We start from the raw sequence: 24,125 nt of genomic DNA, 5'->3' as shown, positions 1-24,125 counted from the left end.
GGGCATAAGAGAAGGAATTACAAATAGAAAAAAAAGATCTTGGTCAATAAAATTTTACAGAGGTTTATGGTGAGTGCTGTTCATTTAAAAAATAAATGGTTTTGACTATTTGAAAGGCTCCACCTTACAGAAAAAGCTCCCAGATTATAAAACACTGGTTCTGAAGCCAGCCCTGTGGAGATATGACTGCTGGCTTAGAGATATTCATGTTTTCAGCTGCATGTAAATTTCTGTGTGTCATTAACATCTCTGAGCTCTGTAATTAGGTCTCGCCTGATCTGGTTATAGTTTCTGTACATTATGAGTATGTAAGCCTCTCCAGGGAAGCACAAGGCCAGCCTTACAGGGTTTCCCCTTTCTGTTCCACAGTTTTGCTCTTATTTTTAGCAAGTACATCCTAGCAACTGCTTGCTTCGAGGTTACAGTGAGATCCCAGTGGCAAGTGTGAAAGGCTATAAAGCATTATCAGACTTCGCCAGCACAAGTCTCTACCAGTACACCAAAGCTAGTGCAGCTCCTGCCTTCATAGACTCTGTACTTTTTCCTACCTGGCGCTCCTCATTTAAAATCTATTCTCTCAGTGTTTGTATTCCCCAAATTGCTCTCCAATTTCCAATTATAGTTATGATTTTATTTTTGCATCTGGATTTTGGTAAAAGAAACAGATACTCTTACGATGCGAAACGTGTATGTAAAAACCTAGCAGTGTTTGAAAGAGTGCTCCTTTCTGAATAAATATTATTTCGTGAAATGAAATATAACATATAAACCAAAATGTTTGTCCTTCTGTTCTGCTTCTCACTGGTAAGCATCAGAGAGTCCAAGTACAAAGGGAAAAGTGGTTTATTAAAGGATGTTTGCATTTGGATTAGTTTGTTCAGAAGGCCTTGTCTTCTAGCGTTATATCCAAGAAATGCTGTCCTCAATATAAGGAAGTGCTCGTTCCATGGCCTGGCTATTTTTTGATTTTTGTTGATGTGGTTTCTGCTTAGGTATAACAAAATATTGGATAATGAAGATAGAAAGCCAATAAAGAGGAAAAAAAATATACAGAATCGCTTAGAATGAATTCTGTGTGTAATTACTTGCATTTTTGCTAACTACTGTATAAACAACACTTTTAACAGGGCAAATTGGAAACTTGAAGACAAATCTGCTTAGGGATATAGCTTCAATTTATTACACGACGATAACTGAAAACTTTGTTTCTGCTGCGTTGCAGTCAATTTCCACTGAGCTCACACTCTGAATGTGTGATTAATCATATGAGCACTCGGGTTGCCAATAAATACCAAAACCTTAAAACTATAACAACTTGCTCATTTTGTGTGGTCATTCCAAATAGCTAAACAACCAGAAATTGTCAATGTACACCAAGATCAATGCTCCAGGGTTTCTACATAAGATTGATTTCCCTCTCTGAGGATTTCATCTCTCTCATCAAGAAAAACATTTTGTCCTCCCTAAATAATCCAATCGAATGCCATCCTCCTGTGGAACAGTGAGAGGTTTAAATTGTTTGGATTAATCTCTGCTTTGAGGTGGCCTGGAAAGTCTCTGTAACTTTGTCAAATATAGCCTGGAGGGAGAACTGCTGTGATTTGATATTTTCTAAAAATAAACAAATAACGAGAGTGTCTAAAAATCATGTTGTGCTTTAAAAATAATATATGTGGGAGAAAATATATTTTAAAGCTCTTTGCTTCTAATGCAGAACATAGTAATTGTCAGTGTGTTTCTTCTTTTTAGGGCCTACAAGCTCCTCTCTATTGGAGATGGGCAAGGAGAATGGGAGCCACGGGAACAGATTGAGGGGACAGGACAGAGAAAGGGAACCGCAAAAGCCCACAGAGATCTTCCCCAGATGATGAGTGGAGCAAATCAGAGATGAGACTAAAGGAATCATTACCACCCATAGTCTTCTCCCTTCTATGAACAGTGGATACACAGGTAAGGCTTAATAGAAATATGCTGAGTCGTTCAGATTCTGATTCTCTGTCTGCATCTCCTTCACGAGATAAATTTGCACATTTGCCATTGGGAAAGACCAAGAAGAAATGTCGTTTCAAAGGAAGCTTTGCAACCAATAGGACAGGTTGCAGGCAGGCAGTATGACAAAGACCAGTATAGCACAGATGACTGCTTTCCATAGTTTTCGTGTCCATTATGCAAAACAGCCTTTCCACAATTTGCATAACATTGTAAATTGGATCAATAGAGATTTTGTGATCTTTATCCAACACGTTCTGGAAGGAAGATAGAGCACAGACCCAGGTTCTTAATTAATTCTGTGTTTGCTGTAATTAGGGTGCATTAAGAAGATCAAGTTCTATCCCAAGTACACTTGAAATTGCATCATTTCTTTTTAACATTTGGTGCTTCTGGAAGTGTTGGCCAATAGCTCTCATGACTGGCAGCCCTGTCCCCACAGCAGAGCACAAGAGTCAGACTTTGCAAGGGTGCATATTGACTGTATTTGGAGGCGGCTGACTCTAAGCACACGAGCAGGCAGGCCAGTCTGGGAAACAGTTGTTCTTGGAATTTTGTGTTGAGATTTCCAGAACAGGGGTAGGTTTGTGTCAACCTTAGTAGACTTTTGGGGCTGAGGTGAACAAGTGGTGTTTAAATGTTGGATTGAAGTTACCAAAATGATGGACACACAGGCCAAGCATGATTTTCTTGGACTGGTACTAGCTCAGAAATGTTAAAGGATCTGTGCTGAAACCCTATATAACATAGTCTCTCTAAGTGGAATAATTTTTAGTTAGGTTATGGGTTAGGTTATTTTAGTCTCAAAGATCAACACCAAAACAGCAAATTGGCTTTAAAGGAACTGAATAATTATTTATAAACAGGCAAAAAACAGATTGTTCTGGAAAATTTAAATATCCTTACAGTATCTCTGGTCTTAGCTTTTCCTTGCTCAGAATGTAAACTTCTTTCTGACTCTTGTGTTGCAAAAATTTCTCCTATGTAGAGCTGTGCAACAAATCTTACTGATGTCATTGTACATACCACTATACATTCAATTTGAACGCAAAATATTTTCAGTAAGATGAACCATAAATTTCTGCTTTGTAAACATTGGAAAGGTGGGAAATGCGTATGAAAGAAATGACTGAAGGAAGAAAATAGCACTTTATTCTACTGAAACCTAAAAATAAATTCAAAGGGGCATGCCTACTACTCTCAGGAGTACGTATGGATTTCTTGCTGACATTAGGTTCTCCAAATTGAATGTCAGACTCACCAAGAATGGGGATGGGGGGGAGGGAGGGGCTGCACGGGGGGTAGGTAAGGAGGCTAAACTTATTGTTAGAAGGGCAAGATGAAACATCATGATTATCATTAGGAAAACCTCTAAAACATATTTGTACATTGTCTTAGGGCAAATACAAGTGTCACATGTTAACAACATTTAGGCAAAAATACCATGCTCTACTGTTATGCCCCTAGGGCCTCTCTACTTAACAGGAAGATACTGTAGAGTGCGCATGCACGCCAGAAATTTACAATTTCCATGAAAGGCAGAGATAAGTATTTTTGAGGCTTTCACACACAAAAGAATAAAATGAAGCATTGGTTATGTATGTTGCTAGATGACAGTGTCTTTAAGTCCACTCATAGATTTTTTGAAGTAGATATATAACAATTAAACAGGCAAATGTGTAATGCGCAAAGATTCCATTCTTTTTAAACAAAAGAAGAAGTAAATATCCTATATCTATTTTGGTTTTGTTTTTTTTTTTTAAATGAAGTCAGAGTGAAAGGAAGACATTAAATAGGCACACAGTTAAATTTATTCGTAAGAAGTCCACCGGACAAATTAAAAAGCCCTCTAAGTTTGCATCAGAATGGCTAGAAACATCTGCCAAACGGCCAGAGGGTACTGGTAGTAAAAATACTTCACAGCTGTCAGATCTCAGTCTTCCGCTTGCGACAGAAGAACAGTATAAACTAAAAAATGAATACTTGTACATATCATCCCTCCCCATTCTTTTTACGTTGGAGAAAGGAAGCCTCTGATCACACAATGGCAAAACCATGAAGTTAAAGAGGGGGGTCAGGTTTCTTATTTTAAGGGAGACATACCAGAAGGGTGTCACTGTACAGCTGTCTGCTGGGTGTCAGTGAAGCATTCATCAAGACTCCTCAGAAGCCGGATCCCTACTAAACTTTTTCTCACATCCTTATTAGTTGCAGCCCAGCCTTGGATCCTCTAAACCGCTCTGTATTCCTGCCTTCCAAGCAAACCCAGCCTACTAGCTATGCCAAGCCCAGAAGAGGCCACGCAGCCAGATTGCAGAAATGTGTAAAGGAAAATCATACCTATGTGAGGGAGAAATAGTTTGTGGGAGTAACTTAAATAGGACTTGATGGTCACTGAATTTTAAAGCAGTCATTCAATAAAAATAATAAAGAAAAAAAGCTTAAACTAGCATATGAATAATTTTTATATATATATGTATATAAATGTCAATAAAACTAACTTTATACATTTATTAGAAATTAAATAAGATCTGCTTGGACAAGAATTTTGGAAAATATCTGAAAAATTGTCTTGTTACAACTTCTAAAATGAAGAAAAAAAACCCAGAAGAGATCTCTCTGTAACACTTGGAAATTGACAAGAAAGAAACTCTGAAAAATCATACTGTCAGCACCGAAAACCCTAGAAACATTATTAGTGCAAGATAAATCACAATTTGAGACTAGTAGGTTCTCAAAGAGCCCATGCAAGAGATGGGCACATATGTGAGTGGTTAGAGGGTCAGGATCTAAGAACCAAGTGTTTGGCTTTATTTTTTAATAAATCATGCAAAAAAAAAAATATTTGAGGAAATAAATTTACAGAATACAAATTCAGGAATGCTAATTGCTGAGAGTTCCTTCATGTACTCCAATGTGTTAACAGATGAATATTCAGTGATTTAGTAAGTTTATGATCAGTCATGTCCAACGAGGAATAACTGTTGTGGAAAGGAAGAGAGAGAACACCAGTATCAAGCCTTTTAGTATGACTCCTTTATGAGCTAAGCTTGTCCTTGCAGTTAGCCATGCAGCCCAAAATAAGGCATGTTCTGGGAGTGGCATGGCTCAGAGAGGCAGGGGCTAGCATCCCTGTGGTTATGATTGTAGGAAACACGTTTGGGCTTGCATATTCTCAGTGGGCCTCTGGGAAAGTAGCAAGGGCAGACATAATGTTTGCATTTCCTCCCCTCAAATGATCCTGCCCGAGCTCAGCAACCACTGTGCAGGCTGCAAAAGGGCAGTGTGAGCATGTTGGTTACCATTCCGACCTGCAGAGATGGCAGATCTCGCTAAGTGAAGTTGGTGAGTGTATACCGAGCTCTGACAGCAGCCTCCTCGGAGACTGATAGCGTTTTACCCTGCTGCAGAGGTGGGCAAGTGTGAGCTAATGAACCAGGCTGTCCCCTTACATGGGGAGTAGCTACACAGCATGGCTCACTGTGGGTTGCCCTTCAGTCTTTATTCCTTCAAGGTAAAGTTTTCCTTTTGCTGGGTCACTTTAGCCCTATTGAGTATCCGTGTGGCTGCCTTTCCTCAAGCTGGAACAAAGGCTCGTCACAGTCTGTCCGTAAATAAATGATCCAAGGTCACAGGGGATCTCACAGAAAGGAATGGAAATCTTAATGTTTTGAGCCAATATCTAGAAGTGCTTTCTTTGAGTCTCCTCCCTTATGTAAGTAGCTCAGTTAATTTGAGAATGAGCAAGGAAAATCTGACAACATTTCTTCTACAAGTATATCCTTAGACCCCCTTGTTATGCTCTTGCAGTTTCTAGTATACCATTTTTAAGCAATGAATTTGGCTTTCTCTTCCGGAGGTTACATTCCTTTTTGGAGTATCACTTAAGCCTTCATGTTCATTGTGGTTAAGCTGAGAAGCACATAAATGCATAAGCTAATGTCCCGATCAGCATCTGCTTTATGACTGTACTCCTTTTATCACATTTGTCCATAATGTTATTCTGTTCATTTTCCAGTATGGAAAGTAGCAGAGAGAGGCCCTAATCCTACATTTGTCCATATGGGCTCCATAACCCACACTGGGATTTTATTATTTCAGTAGTATTGCCAAGTGCTATAAACAGTCAAAACATTTTGTGCGTGACATTTTTTCAGACTCTAGGTGCCTGCTTTTTTTGTTGTTGTTCCTTATTCATGACAATTCCTTAAATGGTTGATGGTTCAAACCTTGAAAATACAAACCCCATGTCTGGCGAATGCTGTGATTTTTTTTCTCTCTCGGGGTGATAATACAGAGATTTGCATCTAAGATAGGGATCTTTCTCTTCTGATACCTTTCTGTACTTTCGACGCTTGTTCAGGCTATGTGGCATGTACATTAAAGTTATGGAAACATAGTAACACTTTAAATTAAGGTGATATTTATAAATATTTTATTATTTATACAGCATTTGATAACATGCTTGTAAAAAAACTTGGAAGTATGCATTGAAACAGCGGACAAACTATTTGAACAATACTTGCATCTTAAAATATTGTTGTAACAGCTTATCGCCTTGCTGTGGCAGCATTTTAAGCATTTATTGATGATGCATTTTATAACATTCCTTACAATAAGTTATTAAAGGATGTAGTGGCACCAACTAATCATTTCATAAACATGAATAAACCATTTATACAGGGCACCTTAATTTAAAGTGCTTGTAGAAACTTGCATAAAATGTTTTGAACAGCTGACATGCAGTATTGGTGCTTCGTGTAGTGCCAAAGTGGTGTCATGTCCTAGTATACGCAAGAGTCTTATATGGAACTGGAGCTTTATTGCTTCCAGTGACAGAGCTGGGAACTGCACAACAATCTGAAACACAAAATGTTGTAAATCTCTTCCGAAAGAGAATATGAGGATGTGCATAAGCAACATCCAGGAGATTTTGGTGACAAAAACATGTTATTGCTGTTTTCGTATTTAAGAAAAAAGGAAGAAAAAAAATCTATTTGGTTTTAACAAAAATCCAACCTATGTGTAAGGAAACACTGTTCAGAGATAGAGTATATATTTAACACCTTGTCAAGCAATTAAAAACCAAGCGTGATGATCAAAATTCAGTCAGCAAATAAATAATCTTTATATGCCAAAGAAAAACTATTTATACCATCAAAATAGAACTCTGAGACATGTAGAAGGTAAATATTAAGAAAGAAATTTGTACAGTAATACTGAAATCATTCTAGAAATCAGAAAAAGATGTCAGGTAATTAAAAATCCTATGAAAAGCACTGCTGCAATTCTTACTGTTAGCTGTGATTTACTAGGAGCATTTAAAGCAATGCTAAAAAAAAATAATGAAGTCATACCTTATTCCCCTCCCCCTGCAGATATAGATTTTATTTGACCTATTGCTTTTAAAACAGAATGGCTTAAAAAAGCGCTCTTTACATGAAAAAACTCAAAGACAAAAGAGAGAATGCAAATCATTTCTATATTACATATATGTTGCTCCATTTGGCAAAATCAAATTATATCTTTTCATCTCCTTACTGTAGAACAAAAACAGAGCAATATTATGAAATTTTGCAGGGCTTTATTTCTAGGCGTCTTTTGTGTCCAGTCTTTTAAACTCAGGTTTTTCTGCCTTTTTTACTGACAAGCCCACAATTTTCAGAAAAGAAAGCTAGCATTAATTAAGACAGTGCCAGCTGTAATTTTCTTGGGAAGTAAATTTCTGCACAACTAAAGGTTACAGAGACCTTTTCACTGTCAAAATTTACTACAGCCTGTGAATGTTAATGTTTCTAATGAAGACATGTTCTCTGTCCCTGAACTTAAAAGTACCCTGAGAAGAAGGCAAAGAGAAAAAAAACTCTATTTGACGAATGTATCTGGAGTCTGTGCATTAATGCAGGGTTATGCCTGCTGGTGCATATTGTAATTATAGTGTTTGGATAGCCTTGTTTTCTAAACAAGGAATATTGCTATAAATTGGCAATTTTGCATGAAGAGTAGGCTTGTAGTAGGTGCCTTATGTTACAAATAAGACAGTGGTATAATAAGCATTTAACCCATTAGACTTAGGGATATTCTCAGCTAAGTCTGGAGAGGAGCTGTAATATAGAATATGAAATGAAAAGGTGCTTTCAGTCTTTATATGAATGCAGCAGAAGAACACATTCATTATTAGTACTTCTAATGACAATTTTTTTCTCCATTTTAAATGAAATCGGCTGCTTCTAAAGAAGAAGTATCTGGCTTTGCTTTTCTATTTGTTTGAAGTTGATTATATAGCAATCAAATATATATATTTGTATAGGTTTTTGTTGTTCTGGGAATGTGCATTTTTCCTTATTCTTAAGTTTAGTGCCACGCAAAGTGGCAAAGAAACGGAAAAGTCAGCATTGCTGAAAAGTTGATGTTCTTCAATTTTTGCTGCCATATATTTTATGGGATATTTTATTTTTCTATTCTTTGTAGTTTATTTTTCTAAAGCAGAATGCCAGTCTTTAAAAAAATTTGCTTGTTTTGTCTTGTGCATGAGGTTCTCAAAACAAAAACTGCTATTGTGTGAAATTACTCTTGATTACCGATGCAGCATCCCGGTCAATATGGGTAGAACAAAAAATTAGCCTAGTTCATGACTGTATTGGTTTAAAATGGTAAAAGCAAAGGATTGCAGATTTTGCAACATTTTAGAAATATGATCCTAATGATATGCAGATCATATCCATGTTTAATGTGGAGTTGCTTTGAAAATGGGGCATTAGATTGCAAACTGAGTGGGGTTTTTGCATCAGAATGTTCAGGTAGCTTTCCTTTCTCTTCCTTGCCCTTCCCCCTGCCCCAGTTTCCAAGACTTAAGACCCTAGGTTTTCAAGACACTGAGCTTTAGGGCCAGAAATGAGCCAGCCTCTAATATTTCTTAGGAGAAGGCAGTAAGTATCACAAGATTGCAAGTGGCTATAGCAATTCTATCCAAAGAGCAATGGAACGTCAGATATGTTTGTGTCAGCCTTTGCGGCGGTGGCAGAGCCCGAAGTCGGTTGTGGAGTGTTTTTGCCAGGCTGTTGATTTATGTATCAGCTGCATTGATGAGGGTTGGCTTCTCATTCTGCCCATCAGCATTAGGGAATAGGATGGAGCACTGGGACAAAAACGTGGGAAATCAATGTCTTTGTAAATATCTATATGGACACTAGGATAATCTATTAAAAGCCATGACTATCCTATACCAATAGAGATATCAGATCTCATTACCCATCCAATTCCTTTTTGCAACATGTAAATTGGACTTCATTTTGACTCTCTCCCAGTCCAACACATGCACATTACTGCTGAACGCCCCTTCAAGAGATGTCAAAAGCATGCATTTAATGTCTTCATCAGTTTAATCTGCTACATGGTCAGTAGTTCAGAATAATTATTTAAGATCTGTTGGCTAATAAGTCAATATACTAGGTACTGTAAGTCTAGATAGTAACTTGGCATGGCATAGTTAATAGTCTTAGAGCACTGCAGAATGAGATAAAAACGATGCAATACTGGTAGACTGCTAACTGTAGGCAACAGTCACTGAGAAGGAATATTGGGCAAATAATCTTTTCCTGGGAAGAGGCATGGCTCGGCAGCATAAACAGCCAAGCTTGTGCATAGCCTGGGACTGGAAGTATTCTTCCAGGATATCTGAGCTTTTATTTAGGGATTGCACATGGATTTGCACAGATTTTAGTTACACTTAGACAAATCACCAGAGACATCATTATTGCCTTTTAAAAAGAGCTTGTTTCCAATTGATTTAAACATGTTCCTAATTGACTTGATCTGAGCCCAAATAGTCCTTGTTCAAGTGAAATAAGTACATCACCCATTTCCTACTTGAATTGGTTTCAGATCTGACCTTTAGTTGAGCCAGTGTAACTTGGTATAAAGATATAAGCCTTAAGCCTTAAAGGAAGCCTTGAAGGTAGCCTTAAACTTCCTAATGGGAGTAAATTTAAGTAAGCAGAATATGTAAGTGAGCATTGCCATGTGAAAATCACGTTTGGAAACAGGAGCTGGAGAAAGTGCCATACAACCATGTTACTAAGGTAACAGATCCCTTTACCTATACATGCTCTGAGCAGCTACCCTATGTCCTTTAGACTATTAGGTCTTGACAGAGATTTTGAAGGAAGGTATGTAAGGAGTCCAAAAAAAATGTAGCTAAAACTTAATAAGAAATGAGAACATCTGAACTCTTAAAAGTTATTTTAATTGTTCTGTGTTTTAATATGAAATACAGAAATATTAAGGCCTTGTTATTCCTTCTCAGGCAGAAAAACCTGGAATGTCATTGTCTTCTGTTCTCATCAATTATTCCTGCTGATTAGGAATCATTAGGAAAAAAAAAAAAAAGAGAAAATTTTAGTTTACTCTGTTATTAAGGCTGTATACCCCAACCCTGTTTCTGCTGAGTTCTCTTCTTAGTAAGCAAAGAGAAATGCACTACTGGGGTAAGGTTAGAGACAGACAAGGATCTGAAAATATTTAAATCTATAGTTGAACTTTCCCTGCCTCTTTTTTTTCTTCCTTTTTTTTTTCCCCTCTCTTTTTTCCTCTGGTACTTGTAAAATATCTTGGAGAGGGACAAAATATTTTACTTGAATTCCTTTTAGTATATCAGGGACACTATCATTTTCAGAGCAGAAAATCTGTTATAAAAAAATCTCCTCCTGTGTTTTCTCTTAGATGTCCTCAAAAATAAAGATGGGAAATCAAGAGAAGTGAAAAAAAGAAAATAGGAGCCATCTATCTTGGTTTATTTTCTAGGACTTTGTCTTACACGTTTGTGCCAAATGGCAAAAATGCCTGTTTAAAAAAAAAAATAAATAAAATCCTTGTTTCTTGATGGGGGAGGGGGAGAAATCTGCAGCAAGTGGGTTAAAGATATGTGAGAAAACCATTTAGATCAAGGCCAGATGAATAAAGACTAAATTTCTGAAATAGGAACAAGTGGTGTGGAAGGTTGATGGAAAAGATAATTCCTTTGGGTATATGAAAGAGCACTATGGAGAAGGCAGTGGAAGTTACCCCGGATAAGGCAATGCTATGAAACCAACAACTGGTGTCTGGATCTCAAAAAAAAAAAAAATAAAAATCCTGACATAAATTGAAACTGGGTCACCATTTTTTGAGTAATGATTCTATTTGATTCCTATGTAATTGACCCCTTCAGCTCCTGAGTCCTGTCATTCTTTTCTTCATTCTCTTATATTTAGTAGTGGGACAGCAGCATGCTGAGAAGTAAATTTCTTTCCTGTAGTCCCTTAACAAATAATGCAAATCATCTCCCTGCAGTACTAGCCTTGATAGAATGCAATTAGATATATACATTCTGTGTTTCCTACACAGCTGAAATGCATTCAGTAGTCACTTCCTGCGTGGTGAAGCAGTAGTGGAAGCATGCTTAAGGTGACGCTTAAATCTGTGGCTATACTTCACTTTATCAAAGGAGAACACATGGGAATCTATTGACTATTGTGGCAAGTCTCCTAAGTATATTGAGAGCAGAAGGCTAGGCTGGAAGGCACTTGAAATGATATGTACATGTACAAGGCTTCTGTCCATCTGGAACACAACCTGGAATGCATGATTTTTTAAATTATTTTTTTTCCCAGGGCAAATAGTTACAGCTGAACATACTAGAAATCTGGCTTAAAAGACAAAAAAAAAGCAAGATAATTCCCTTAGTGGTCTTCATTATGTTGGTACTTAGAGAGGGAGGTAGATCAGAAAAGCATTGACTGAAACTAGAAGATGAGAACATGATTCACAAATATGAATGTGGGCAGTGCACATTCCCTTGTGACTCAGAAATGAGTATTTTACATGTGATTCATAAGGAAAAATAATTGTTTTATCAGATGCATTCCTTGCATATGGCTGGGGTTAATATTCACCTTATTTAAAATTGAAATTCAGCTACTGTATCAGCATAGTTTTTCCAACATAGACACTGAAGAAAAGAAAGAAATTGCTGTATTCACCAACATGACACAGTTACTCTCCTCCGCACAAGTGACATTTGAGTATTGATCGGTGTTCTGCAAAGTAGCTTGACATGCTTTTTGCAAGGCTCCTGGTGTATGTTGTTTATTAGAAAAGACTTTCTCAGTAACATGAATGAAATCTGGAGATAATGTCCGTATAGGTTTATGAATCATGTCCTTGGATCTGTTGAACCAAGAAACATACCAGGAGATTGGTTGTGCGTTAGTAGTGACAGCCTCAGATTGCCAGAGTTCAAATTAGGCCAGATTGGGAAACTGGCATGCTGCCTTCTGGACCAGTTTTGATCTTAAGAGATGTATCAGCTAGTCTGTATAATGACATTAAGTGTTTATCACAAAGCACCTTTTGTTAATTTTTTTTTTTCCTGAGTCCCTCAGGTATTTAGGGAATGCCAGTACCTAGGAATTTATCTTCAGCAGAAGAACAAATATTAGACAGTTTCATGTTAAATGTTTTCTGGTCATATTACAGAAGTGTTCAGCAAAGATTAGGGAGATTTCTATTAAAAATTTTCTGGGCTGTTTTGGCTATCCGAATGGATGTACAGAAATGTAATATTCCTTGAGTGATCATAGTTTCCTAATACCATCCAAAGTTCCTTTTCATAATGTGGACATCTGCTTCTCAGGAAATGTATTAAGACTCTTAGAAAAAAAACATATCTCCTGACACTGAGCATTAAATCTGAATTGCCTGGTAGAAGCGAGCTGTGACATAGAACTCAGTGTGTATGAAGAACAGGCGATGGGAAAGAGAGGAACCTATCATTGATTACACAGAGAAGGAAGGCATCTGTGTCTGTATATGCAAGAGGAGAGATGTGCTTTGCAGAGATTATCAGGTCCTTCCTTAGCGTGACAGAAACCATGCATCATATCTGTGTGCGTGCATGGGGTTAGGGTTTGAAAGCTTTCTTACTTGTGCTGCACTTAGATTTTTTTAATATTGTCATTTACTACTGCTGTCTATTATCTTGCAAGTGGATGTCATATAGAAAAGCAACTGTTTGCTTGCATTTTTTGCAGTTTGGCTTTTTAAATAGTTTCATTATGCCTATGTGTGGCAACATTGTTGAGTACTATATCTTGGTCATGGCTATTAGAAAATGTTTTTTAATAGTCCGAGCCTTTTAAATGCACTATAGTTTTATTCTTTCTTTGATCCTTTGAAGAATCCATTGTCATTTGACACTTGTACTTAGTTGGTTAATTGCACCACTCAGTGTTTTCCCTAATTAGCTCAGTGTTCAGTTAAAAAATGTTAGAAATTCAGTGACAAGAGCATGGAGCTTATATCCTTTCTTAATACTCTTTGATAGTGGTTCCATTTTGAATGTGGTAGTTTTCGGAAATCCCTGAATGTTAGTAACAATAGCCTTTGCCTAGTAGAATTCCTAATTTGTAATCTCAAATTACATGATGAGTCTGAAAGTTAAATACAATGAAAACAGTGAAAAAATATTGAGAAAAGTTTTGATTATGTCTGGAACATAATAAATGGAGCTGCTGGCACTAAAATGCAATATAGTTACTTACAAACCCAGCTCTGGTGCCAATAGCAATGAATTGAGTCACAGAATGAGAGCTTTTGGAAGGCTTGAGGTTAATTTTAGAGAAAGTGAATTATAAGTGAACTCAGAATTAGTTTCTGCAACAACAGGATAATCTAGAACTGACCTTAGCGGTCAGTGTTGAAAGTTAAAAGGGTACATCTCGGTACAATAGTAGGTTGAAGTATTCTTTTCTGGAATGGGTGCCAGCTGCTGGGACAATTTAGCTGTTTGCAGAGTTATTGTAATTTAGATTTAATCAGAGAGGATTGAAGTCTGCTCACAGAGGAAATGATGAATTTCCAACTCTATGGATTTCTGCCCTCTAATTGTGATAGTTTTTGTCATTTGAGTCTGGCTGCAGGATAAAGATATTGAATACTGTGTGAATTTCCATTACTCAAATCTCAAAAATAAAGTAAGAGTTGGAAAGAAATTCCTGGGAGAGATTAACCTCCATCTTTTCCACAGAAGAGATGGAAGCGTCACGCAAGGCTACAGACAGGTAAATGAGTAGCAAAACAATGTAGTAGCATCAGTATGCAGTTGAACTATGGCATTCTTTGTTAGATGATGCTGTGGGTGCTAGAAGTTCATGTGGGCTTAAAGCAGGGCTTGAAAAACATGTGGAAGAGAAATCTATTGGGAGCTACAAAAAAAACGCCATAACCACATCTGGCTTAAAAAGTCCTCTAAGCTGAAAATAGTTGGAGGTTTGAAGACTATAATGGAAAACATCATAGATGTTTGTCCAGCTCTTAAACTTCTTTAGGCATCCACCTATTACTGCTTTTGGAAACCAGACACTAAACTAGATTAACCTTGGATCTGTCTCAGTAAGGGAGTTCTTATGAACACACTGCTGATAGCGATCTTTTCAAATACAAACGGTGATTTAAAATGTTCTAGTCCTTTTGCCAGACTGAGAGTGCATCCACCTACCTGGGATGATCTCCTGCAAGCAGCAAGCAACATTTTCTCCCTTGAACTGGACTACTGGATTTCAGTTTACATGGCTCTGGAAAAGGCAATATGAAAAAGTCCTGCACAGACAATGATCTGTTTCCTCAGTGGGACACAGCAAAGGGAGGCTATGGCATCAACTGTACCATTAGTTTATTCATTATTGGATCCAGACCTGGATTCCAACTTGCAAAGTCCCTTATTGTAAAGGACTGTAGTGGGCTGGGGTCAAGAACTTCATCCTCTTCCAGAAGCCACTGTGGTATTTACAGTCATCAGCTAGAAGAGCCCAGATTGACTCTCACAGGGTTGTCAAGAGGGGAAATAGTTTTAGGAATAACGCACAGGATGGGCCAAGGCCTGGGGAAACTTGCTTGCGGAGTGCTCTCACCGTCTTCCGTAGGCTGCCCTGAACAATCCACGTCTTAAACAAAATGTTTTCTTTTGGTTTTCTTTATTGGGAAATCTAAATGGGTGTTCTGGCCCAGAAGCCGCAGATTAAACTTTAGAGGAAAAAGGAGATTTGCCTGTCCTCACTGGACTGGTCCCAAGGTTTTTCTGTTTTATCACTGGGAAAGGCATTTTAGAAATGCCAGTACTGAGTGAGGGAGAGGGAGTTGCATTAATTTCTGGATATTATTTATTGGATTTTTGAAAAGTGACCTGAGAAAAATGTTTATTTAAAATATTTACTGCAAATTATATTGTTAGCGTTCTAGAACAAATGGTCAGTTAATAGTCATTTTGCTGGCAAAAATAAAAAGCCTGGACCCCACACCTGTTTAGCTGTAACTGACAAACAAAACAATCTTTCAAGTAGAGTGAAAACAACCAAATGCCCTTGAATTTTCAAAGAAAAATATAACTCCTCCATGTAGCCCTAGGACAACATAGTCTGTTTGTTGGGAAGCATACTTAGTAGCGAGCTACAAATCTCTTTGCTGTGAGACTGAACAATTGTCATACGTTTTGTTCTCTTTGTCTCAGTTGATAGTATCTATAGTACTATTCAGAGATAGAAAATTTGTGTCTGTCACTGTACCTGTCAGAAAGGAGCAATACCCTCTGGCAGCGACAGTCTACTTTATGGAGTTTTATTAGTATAATGAATGAAAGCCCAGTAGCATGCCCTGTAACACTTCTAAACTTTGGATTTTAAAAGGAATCATTATTAACAGTGAAAAACAACTAGCAGCTTGTTTTATGTACACTTTTTTAAAAGCTCCACATATTTTTAAGAAGAGATTAATCTACAGTAATTTGTCATCAGGCTCTGAGCGAACGTAATATAATCCATACGAATGCAGAAGGTTCTGCAGGAAATTTGTAAACATAATGCAATCATGTGTTTGCGTTTGTGACTCCTGAGTAGCTAGCAGCAGCTGTATAAACTTCTGTTCTTGCACAGAAGAGATACTTTGTGAGACTACAGCTGTGTATTGTTAATTGCATGCGATGCTTTCCTTGGCCACCATATACGTTAATAACAGAAATGTGCACCAGTTGCTGTCCCTCTGTCTCTCTCTCTGATTCTCTTCCTCCTCTTAACTTTTGCTCTCAAAAGGTCAATAACATTTTTTAAAGGGCCTGGTTACCTTGTGACATATCCTTTGTGAATACTAAGCACAAACACATTCAATAAACTGTGCAGGAAATGTTTCTCATTTACTACTTCCAGTAAAAGAAAAACTAAATAGAAAAGACTGCTCTACATGTTTTCAAGGTCTTGAGATACTTTGTTTAATAAAAATTCACTTTTCTAACGCTTTATAGGCCCTGCATCTCCATGCCAATAACAGGCATGATCCAAGTCTGTTGCAATCTGAGGGAAACCTGCTGGCTGCCATGATTCAGGCCCAGTGGCTTTTCTGCATCCCTCTATTTATATGATGTTAATTTCTTAGCTCACACAAACTTATGTGCCCAAGAGGACACACAGCATATTCTCTCTTACAGTGGTGAGAGATTGCTGGAAAGAATACATTCAGATAATCAGATTGTTCTTTCTTTGGTTTAGCCCATCGTTACATGGCATTTGAGATTATCCCTCTTTACTTAGATGGCCGGTAGCACTCTTGATGCTCTAACTTCCCATACTGCAGAAGTAGAACAGCTTCTTTGGAAGTGTAAGAGTGCTCCAAGAAGCTGATGAATTAATTGACGGGTCACTCAGGGAACAAACATCCAGGGTCACATGCTGTGCTCTGTGTAGCTGAGATGTCAACAGAAGTTCACAAACACTAATGTGGGATGAATACGGACTGATTCACTATGAATGTAGATTATAGTCATTAAGATACTGAGTCCAATAAATTCCTTTACAATTGAGTGCGACACTTTATATGCATATATGCATATTTACAACATAGTAATGCTGCTTCTTTTGCTCCAGCACACTATCTCATTTGTTTGGATATCTCTGTCCTAGAAAAGAATATGCGTTTACAGCACTTCTTTGCCTATAGCTTGTCCAGGAACACTGAGCTGAATTTAAGTTTCCGGATATCCTGCAGCATGTGAATAATCATCATAAACTTCATATTTGAGTAGCACTAAATGAACTTATCTGTTGGTACCAATTCCCACATTATTTTAATCAAGCACTAAAATTTCAAAAATATAATTCTAGAAAAATATTTCTTCTCGTATTGCTCAGTTGCATGAATTCCGTTCATTCTGTCTAACAACACATCTCACGTTTACTGATAGCAAGTATTCTCTAACACATTAAGAGAATGCTAAACAGCTTATATATTTTCTTGGTGGATCACCCAGGAAGAGTCTCATCCTAGCTCATCTTCTTCATGGGATAATTTAGATGTGATATTTAATTATACTGGATATCTCATTATCACTGTTATGGCACATTGGTACGGGTGACTTAGATATGGAAAGACTAAGCTACTAGTTTGCTTAGTTAGCTGGAAACAAAATGGCAAGACTTCAATGTCTACAAGTAGTGTAAGAACTTTACATACCGATTAGCTACATTGCAAAATTTCTCTCTGCCTAGATCCTTCCTAAATTTTTACTAACTTGCTGAGTATTCTTGTTGAGGAATAGCTTCTCCTTTGACATTCTTTTCTCTTTTTTTCCTGCTGTCAGATGAGTAAATTAACTTCCAGAATCCTTCTAACCAGCTTTGTTATTCTTTTGAGGTCATTTTTTTTTCTCTCTACTGAGAAATTCTGGATGAATAAAGGTAGCTTCTACAGATCTCTACATGCTTGTGTCATAAAAACATTACCTTACTACAGACATTTATCTAAGGAACATTGTGTATTCTACTCCCTGCTTCTCAATACTAAGTTTTACTTCTACCTTATTTTCATTGTCTTCTTCTTAGAACACTTAGTCCATTATAAAGAAAAATGCTAATACTTTAAAGACAGTGTTTCAAAAGCTATTGTAATTCCTGCATTTGCTAGAGAGAAATGAGCTTACCATGGCAAAAAAAAAAAAAAAAAAGGAAAGGTTACAGACTGCCATGTTTACTCTTCTGCCAGATTCTTACCCAGATTGTATGTGATGACTAATGCCAGGCCTTAAGTATTGGTGAAAATGTCTATATCCCAGCTTACAGTCTAATAACAGAATTTATCCCTTCTGGGAGGTCTTGTTCTGGGAGCTCTGAAATTTCGAAGTCCTACGTTTATGAAAACTATAGTCTTTCTATATTTTGAGCAGCAATATAACATTATTGAGCCGACCCATAGATCTTGTATATTAGTAAGCTTATTGGAGGATTGCTGAGTGCATGAAGGAAGGAGATAGAGTAGTCTCAATGAAGACAGTCTCTGTACACTGCCCAAAGAATTGAGAGGGTGGAATACCTTGTTGTTATTCCTGGTGACCAAGGATGTGTTTAAAAGAAATTACAGCTGAGCTGAGGAAAATTTGTTTGTGTGAGTTTTCTTGGAGAAGGCCTGGAGAGGAAGGTCATGGAGCAGTGAGTTTTTGGATCTATTGCTCTCTAAGTAGCTTTCATGTTGTCTTACTGTTGTAGCTTAAGTTCCTAAAAACTAACACCAGTCCCTTTCAAAAGTTAAAAATAATATAGAAAGAATGCACTAATAGCCAATACACATATTGAGCAAAGAGTATAAAATGCAAAACTTAGCCCACAGAAGAAAATAAATAGAAGACAGATCTCCCAAGACACTCTTTCCGCTTAGTCGAGGCTTGCCAATTCTGCTCACAATCAGGGCCAAAAAATGCTGCTTCTCCATCCTCCAACTCTCCCTTCCCCATCATAGAAGCTTTCTAAACTTTGGCTCTTCTTTCCTTTTTTTTTTTTTTTTAATGTAAGTTTTCATCAAGCCCTGTTTCTGTGCTTCATATCAGCAGATACCACATTTTTCTGTCTATTCTTGCCAACATTCTCACCCATTTCCTTTCTAACTGTTACCTGAGCTACTTCTGTTGTTCTCCTCTCAACTCTTTTTTCCACTGCCCCTCTTTGAAACCCATTCAAAAAGTTCCTGACTGTACTCCGAACATATTTTTCCTATGTACTGGACTCTTCCTCATTTCTCACCCTATCAGGGCGAGAAGATTTTCTTCTTACCCAATCAGGCCCCAAATTCAAAATTCACATTGCACTGAGAGTTGCTCCAGCCTGCATCTCGGCTCAGCTGTACCCTTGCTCACACTCTTTGTTTCTCTGGCTCTCATTATTGCACTGAACCTCTTTTCACTTGCTCAAACTTTATTGCGCAGCTTCCCTTGTGAACCTGGTGTGGGACTCTAGATTCATTGCATATGGCTTCTCAGCTCCCCATTTCCAGATGCTAAGCTACCTCAACTTGTCTGCATGGGGTCTAGTAAATTTTTGGTGAGTAGGAATCATGCCATCTTTTGTTTGTCTCTAAAGAGCAATGTCCTCCTTCAGTATGGCCTCATTTCTTATCTCAGACACCTGGTCAGTAGAAGCTATATTAACTGGCTTTCTAAGGAGTTTGGCTTCTGCATAAAGTGGAATTTCTGGGTATCCTGAAACCAGCAATGTGGCTCCAGGAATCTCAGTTTTCTCTCAGGCAGTCGATTTAAATTCTTGCGGCCCTGAGTGTGTTAAAAGTAGTATCAAGTGCAAGAGTGATGCCTGTTTTGGACTGAAGTAGGTAAGGCATGAAAGCATCTTAAAATCATTATTGCCTCTTTTTCTGATCCTTCATCAACTCCTTCACACCCCAAGTAGAGAGCTAACAGTAGAACAGACAAACCAAACTAGAAATTGTTTGGGAAGCCTGTTTCAAGTATTAGGTAAAGTGGACATCCTCCGTGAAGCTCTACTAAGCAGGTCTGGAAGGCACAAGCTGTGAGTCTGTCTCAAGTATCCTTAAGTCTAGATTCGTGCCTATGACTTCTCAGCTCTCCCTTTCCAGATGCCAAGCCTCCTCTGTCCGCATGGTTTCTAGAAATGTCCTTGGGTCCATCAAGCCTCCACCTCTGGCTAAACTTAAGTTTGCAATGAGTCAAACCAGACCAAAGTTATCCTTCAAAGCAGCCTTTGCCACAAGTGTGTATTTAGGCTACATTATGTATTGTTTCATGACAAAAAGTTCTGCATTAGATGTCAAATATTTTAAAATTATTTAATAATAATAGTCTCTTTTCTTCTCATAGTCCAGAAACAACGAGTCTAAGTGCCTTAAAACAACTTTAGTCTCTAAATATCTTAGATGTCTTTACAAAGTCCATTTGTAAAACAAAAGATTTTTAATGATAAACCATACATTCCACCATGGAAGAGTTACATATCTGTGTGGAGTCTTTCTGACAGACATTTTCAACAGACACTTTTTCATACTGACGTCATCTTTTAATTCATACTCTCTCTTATTCTTTCTGCTTGAAAGACATACAGCTTTTGGGTCAGATCTGCAGACAAATGGCTACCAAATATGTCAACAATTTAATGTCTAACCTGCATGCAAAGTTATTTTGGATACATGTTGCTTCTTGTTTTTATTCAAATTCATTGAAATTACACAGATGTAGTACTAAAGCGGGCACCTGTTTTACATGAAAATCTGATGTCATTGTGCTTACAAGTAATTTGATTCTAGGTGACTTTTATTCATCAGAATTGGTTTCTCTTTAAAGATTTGGGGTTTTTTTCTGCAGTATTTTCTTTCCACAGAAATGAAGCTTATGTACTATGTTTTCTTTGTGTCATCCACAGACTTTTTAAAAATGTATTTCACTTTAAGTGATGGTGTCTCCAACTGCTCTTGTGGAGTGAGTTTTTCAGTTTAGAGTATAACGTCCGGTGAAATGGAAGCTGCTCCTGTAACTGTTGGAAATCAAAAGGTAGGGCGGGGAGAATTGACTCCATCAGTGCATGAGAGTTCATTCTTCTGCTTTGTGAGAGAAATCCTGAAAAGAATTACTGCCTATATTTACATATATGCAAACTGTACAGATTAGTGCCTGCTTGAGATACCAATTAAGTGCAGTGGGGAAGTTTTTATGTTTGCATATATTTTTCTTTAGAATAGAGAATGCCTGTGTACATCTAACAACCTTTTAGGCCAGTACAGTTCATTTATGTTTCATATCTCTTCTCTGTCAAGATGATGAACTTGAATCTGATTACATAGAAAAGTCACTTAACTATTCAAATGCACAATTATGCTTTTTATTGTCCATCCCTTAGATCACCATAGCAGTCTTTTTGGTACTACTGTGTTAACTTATTCTTCTATGTGAATTAATAAATCTGGTCTCTGGGACACTGTCTTTAATTCAGTTGCCTGTATGGTGAGAAAGGGATTTTCTTATTTCTTCCCCAAATCCTGTAATTCTCTGTCTCGATAGAGCTGGTGGACATCATGACACAGAGACCATCCTTGACTTACCTGTGACCACAGGCTGCTACATCCTCTAGTCTTAAATTTTGGTGCTGATAACCAAGGCAGAAAAGAGCGATTACCCTGTCTGCTGTGGCTCCCAAGAAAGCCATTTCTGTGTTTTTCTTGCAGCTTTGGAGGAGGTGGAGACAGGAAGAAAACCCATATTTAAGTCACGTGTTGAATGGAAGGCTCTTTCCTTACTGTGGTGAAGGTATTGATAGAACACCCTTCCCCTTCACTGTCTCTTCTCCATACTCTTGTCAATCGATAGGGCTTTTTAACGGTAAGACCGCCTACTCTGCAGTCACACAGCATGCTCCTGAATGAGCTTTGATGTCAGGTAATCATTGCTGTATATAGTAATAAATGATGTGTTTACATAACAGAATTCCCTTGGCCTTTGATATACTCAAACATGTTATCAAAGTGGTGCTATGACATCTTGTACAATAGAAACAATAGGGAAGTGCAGAACTATACAAATGGAGCACAAGCAAGCTGAGGCCAAATGTATGTTGCAGTGCAGTTATGTCATTTGCCCTCAGGGCAAGAATCACAATTGAAGTAAGTTAATATCAATACCCTTATGAAGTCCCCAAGGACTAATTCTGTGATGGACATGGCACTTATTTGAGAAATCATTGGAAATCACTGTCGTTGTACCTGTTAATATGGATAAGGAGCTTTAACGGTAGTTCCATTTAAATTCTGGGAAGAAATTATATTAAGTTGCTTAATATGGTTTGCCTCAAGTTGCTTAATATGGTAAGACTGTCTCAAACCATTGATTTAATTTTCCCCTATAGGCTTCCTTTTCTATGTGGCTTCACTGCTTTTTCATATGATTTACCAGAATTCACCTTACTTTTTTTTTTAATTCTACTTTTTGCGATGGCCTCGCACTAGTGCAGGAGGGCAAGTGTACAGGCTGCCCTATTCACCTGCTTAGATGAAGAGAAGGATGAGTTTTGTCTGCTTTCTCACCTTTGCTAAGGCTTTGGAAGGTCTTGCAGTCTTGTTTATTCATCCAGTTATAACAGTGATGCTTGGAAATAGCATGTGTGCTACTATAAGCAGTATGTGTTAAAGGTTAATTTTCTGTAGACATAATCATACTAATTTACACCAAGAATAATATTTTTACAAGATAAAGATATTGCAGCCCTCAGTCAATGGTCTGCAGAACCCCATTCCCCAGCCAAGCCAGGACTTTGATTCTTCCTCTGAATTAAGGGCTCTGTTCCAGAGGTTGGCATACTCAGGTTCTGAGCTGATTGCAAGAGCCCAATGTGGTTGTCAGCCAGTTGTTAGAGACCTTGTTTGACTCCTTCACCTGAAGCTTAATGGGCTTTATTATGCTTTCTGTGCATTGCATAGCAGTCTTTGGGACTTTGCTTTCCTCAAGGCAATCAGTGATGTACCGATGTACCTTCTGATTATGTTTTACAGAATTCAAATCAATCAGATGTTCTCCTCCAAGATTCTGCTCATACAACAGCCATGTTATCCTGGTTTTTCTAAGGCAGAATAATAGTAGACGCAGATCCCTGATAGCTCCAAAAACTGAGTTTGTGTACACAAGGAACAGCAGAGGCAAGTGATGAGAATTTTATTACACTTTTGGTCCTTTAGGGCTTATATCCAGAAATGAGGATATCAAGACATAGTTGAAAGCCATATTCCTGAGTTCCTACTCAAAGTTTTGGGAAAGGCAGACAAATTTTAGCGCTTGCAATGACACACTGAATGATCTCTGTGATCTCCACAATAAAACACCTCAATCCATAATAACTTCCAAGGTTTCCCTTGCGTACACAGACAACATTCAGTCAAATTTTCTTAGTTATTAACCATGTGTTGTATGAACTGCCTCTTTAGCACTCTCTCTCTAACCCATGGTGAAAGGTTGCTTTCTGTCCAGAACCTCTTTTTTTGTCTAACAGGACTACATACTGAGCCAGCTGTCTATCTCATGCTTTCTTTTTTATTCTCTCTGTGTTTCTACAAACCTTGGGTTTTGAAAGTACTTTTGGGCATACTGAGTAGCGTGCTGCTGTGATGAAAATCAAAAGTAAAAAAAAAACTAACAAAACCCAACAACTTTAAAGTAGCGCAATTCACAGAACTGGGAATCTTTCAGAGGAATTGGCTGTGTGTGAATATTAGAAGTCCATAAGTTTGAGAGCTACAGGTTTACCACTTTAATTCCTCATGTTACGTGGATGATGATATCACTGTAAAGTCAAGAAAAATACCCTAACGCTAAAAAACATTTTGGATCAAGCTCCCCTCGCTCCATTTTTAAGAAAAACGTATTCAGAGTTGTTTTTTCTATGCTTCAGAATACCTGAATAAATCAAGTTTAGCAGCAGAATTTCTTTTGAAAGATACAATGGAAGTGCATTTGTGTTTTGTTGTAAAATATTATCAGATGTCAGATCAATAATAGTTGGATGTGAAATACTTGTTTATGTTATTCTCAACTGAGTGAAAAATAGCTGAAAATTAAAAGTAAGAGGGTGTTTTAAAGGAAAAATATATAAATGTGTATTTGTTTGGTTGTTTTGTTAATATTTACAATACACCTACAGCCAAATACATTTCCTGTGCTGCTTTCATTATTAAGTGAAAGGACACAGAAAAGCCACATGATGCATCTAAAAATCTCTTAGAGACTCTCTAGCTTTCAGGCCATGTTTAATCTGAAGTTATTCTCTGTATAAAAC

This window comes from Rissa tridactyla, chromosome 4, assembly GCF_028500815.1.
Source record: "Rissa tridactyla isolate bRisTri1 chromosome 4, bRisTri1.patW.cur.20221130, whole genome shotgun sequence".
Classification (NCBI taxonomy): domain Eukaryota; kingdom Metazoa; phylum Chordata; class Aves; order Charadriiformes; family Laridae; genus Rissa; species Rissa tridactyla.
Note: the sequence above shows the minus strand (reverse complement) of the source record.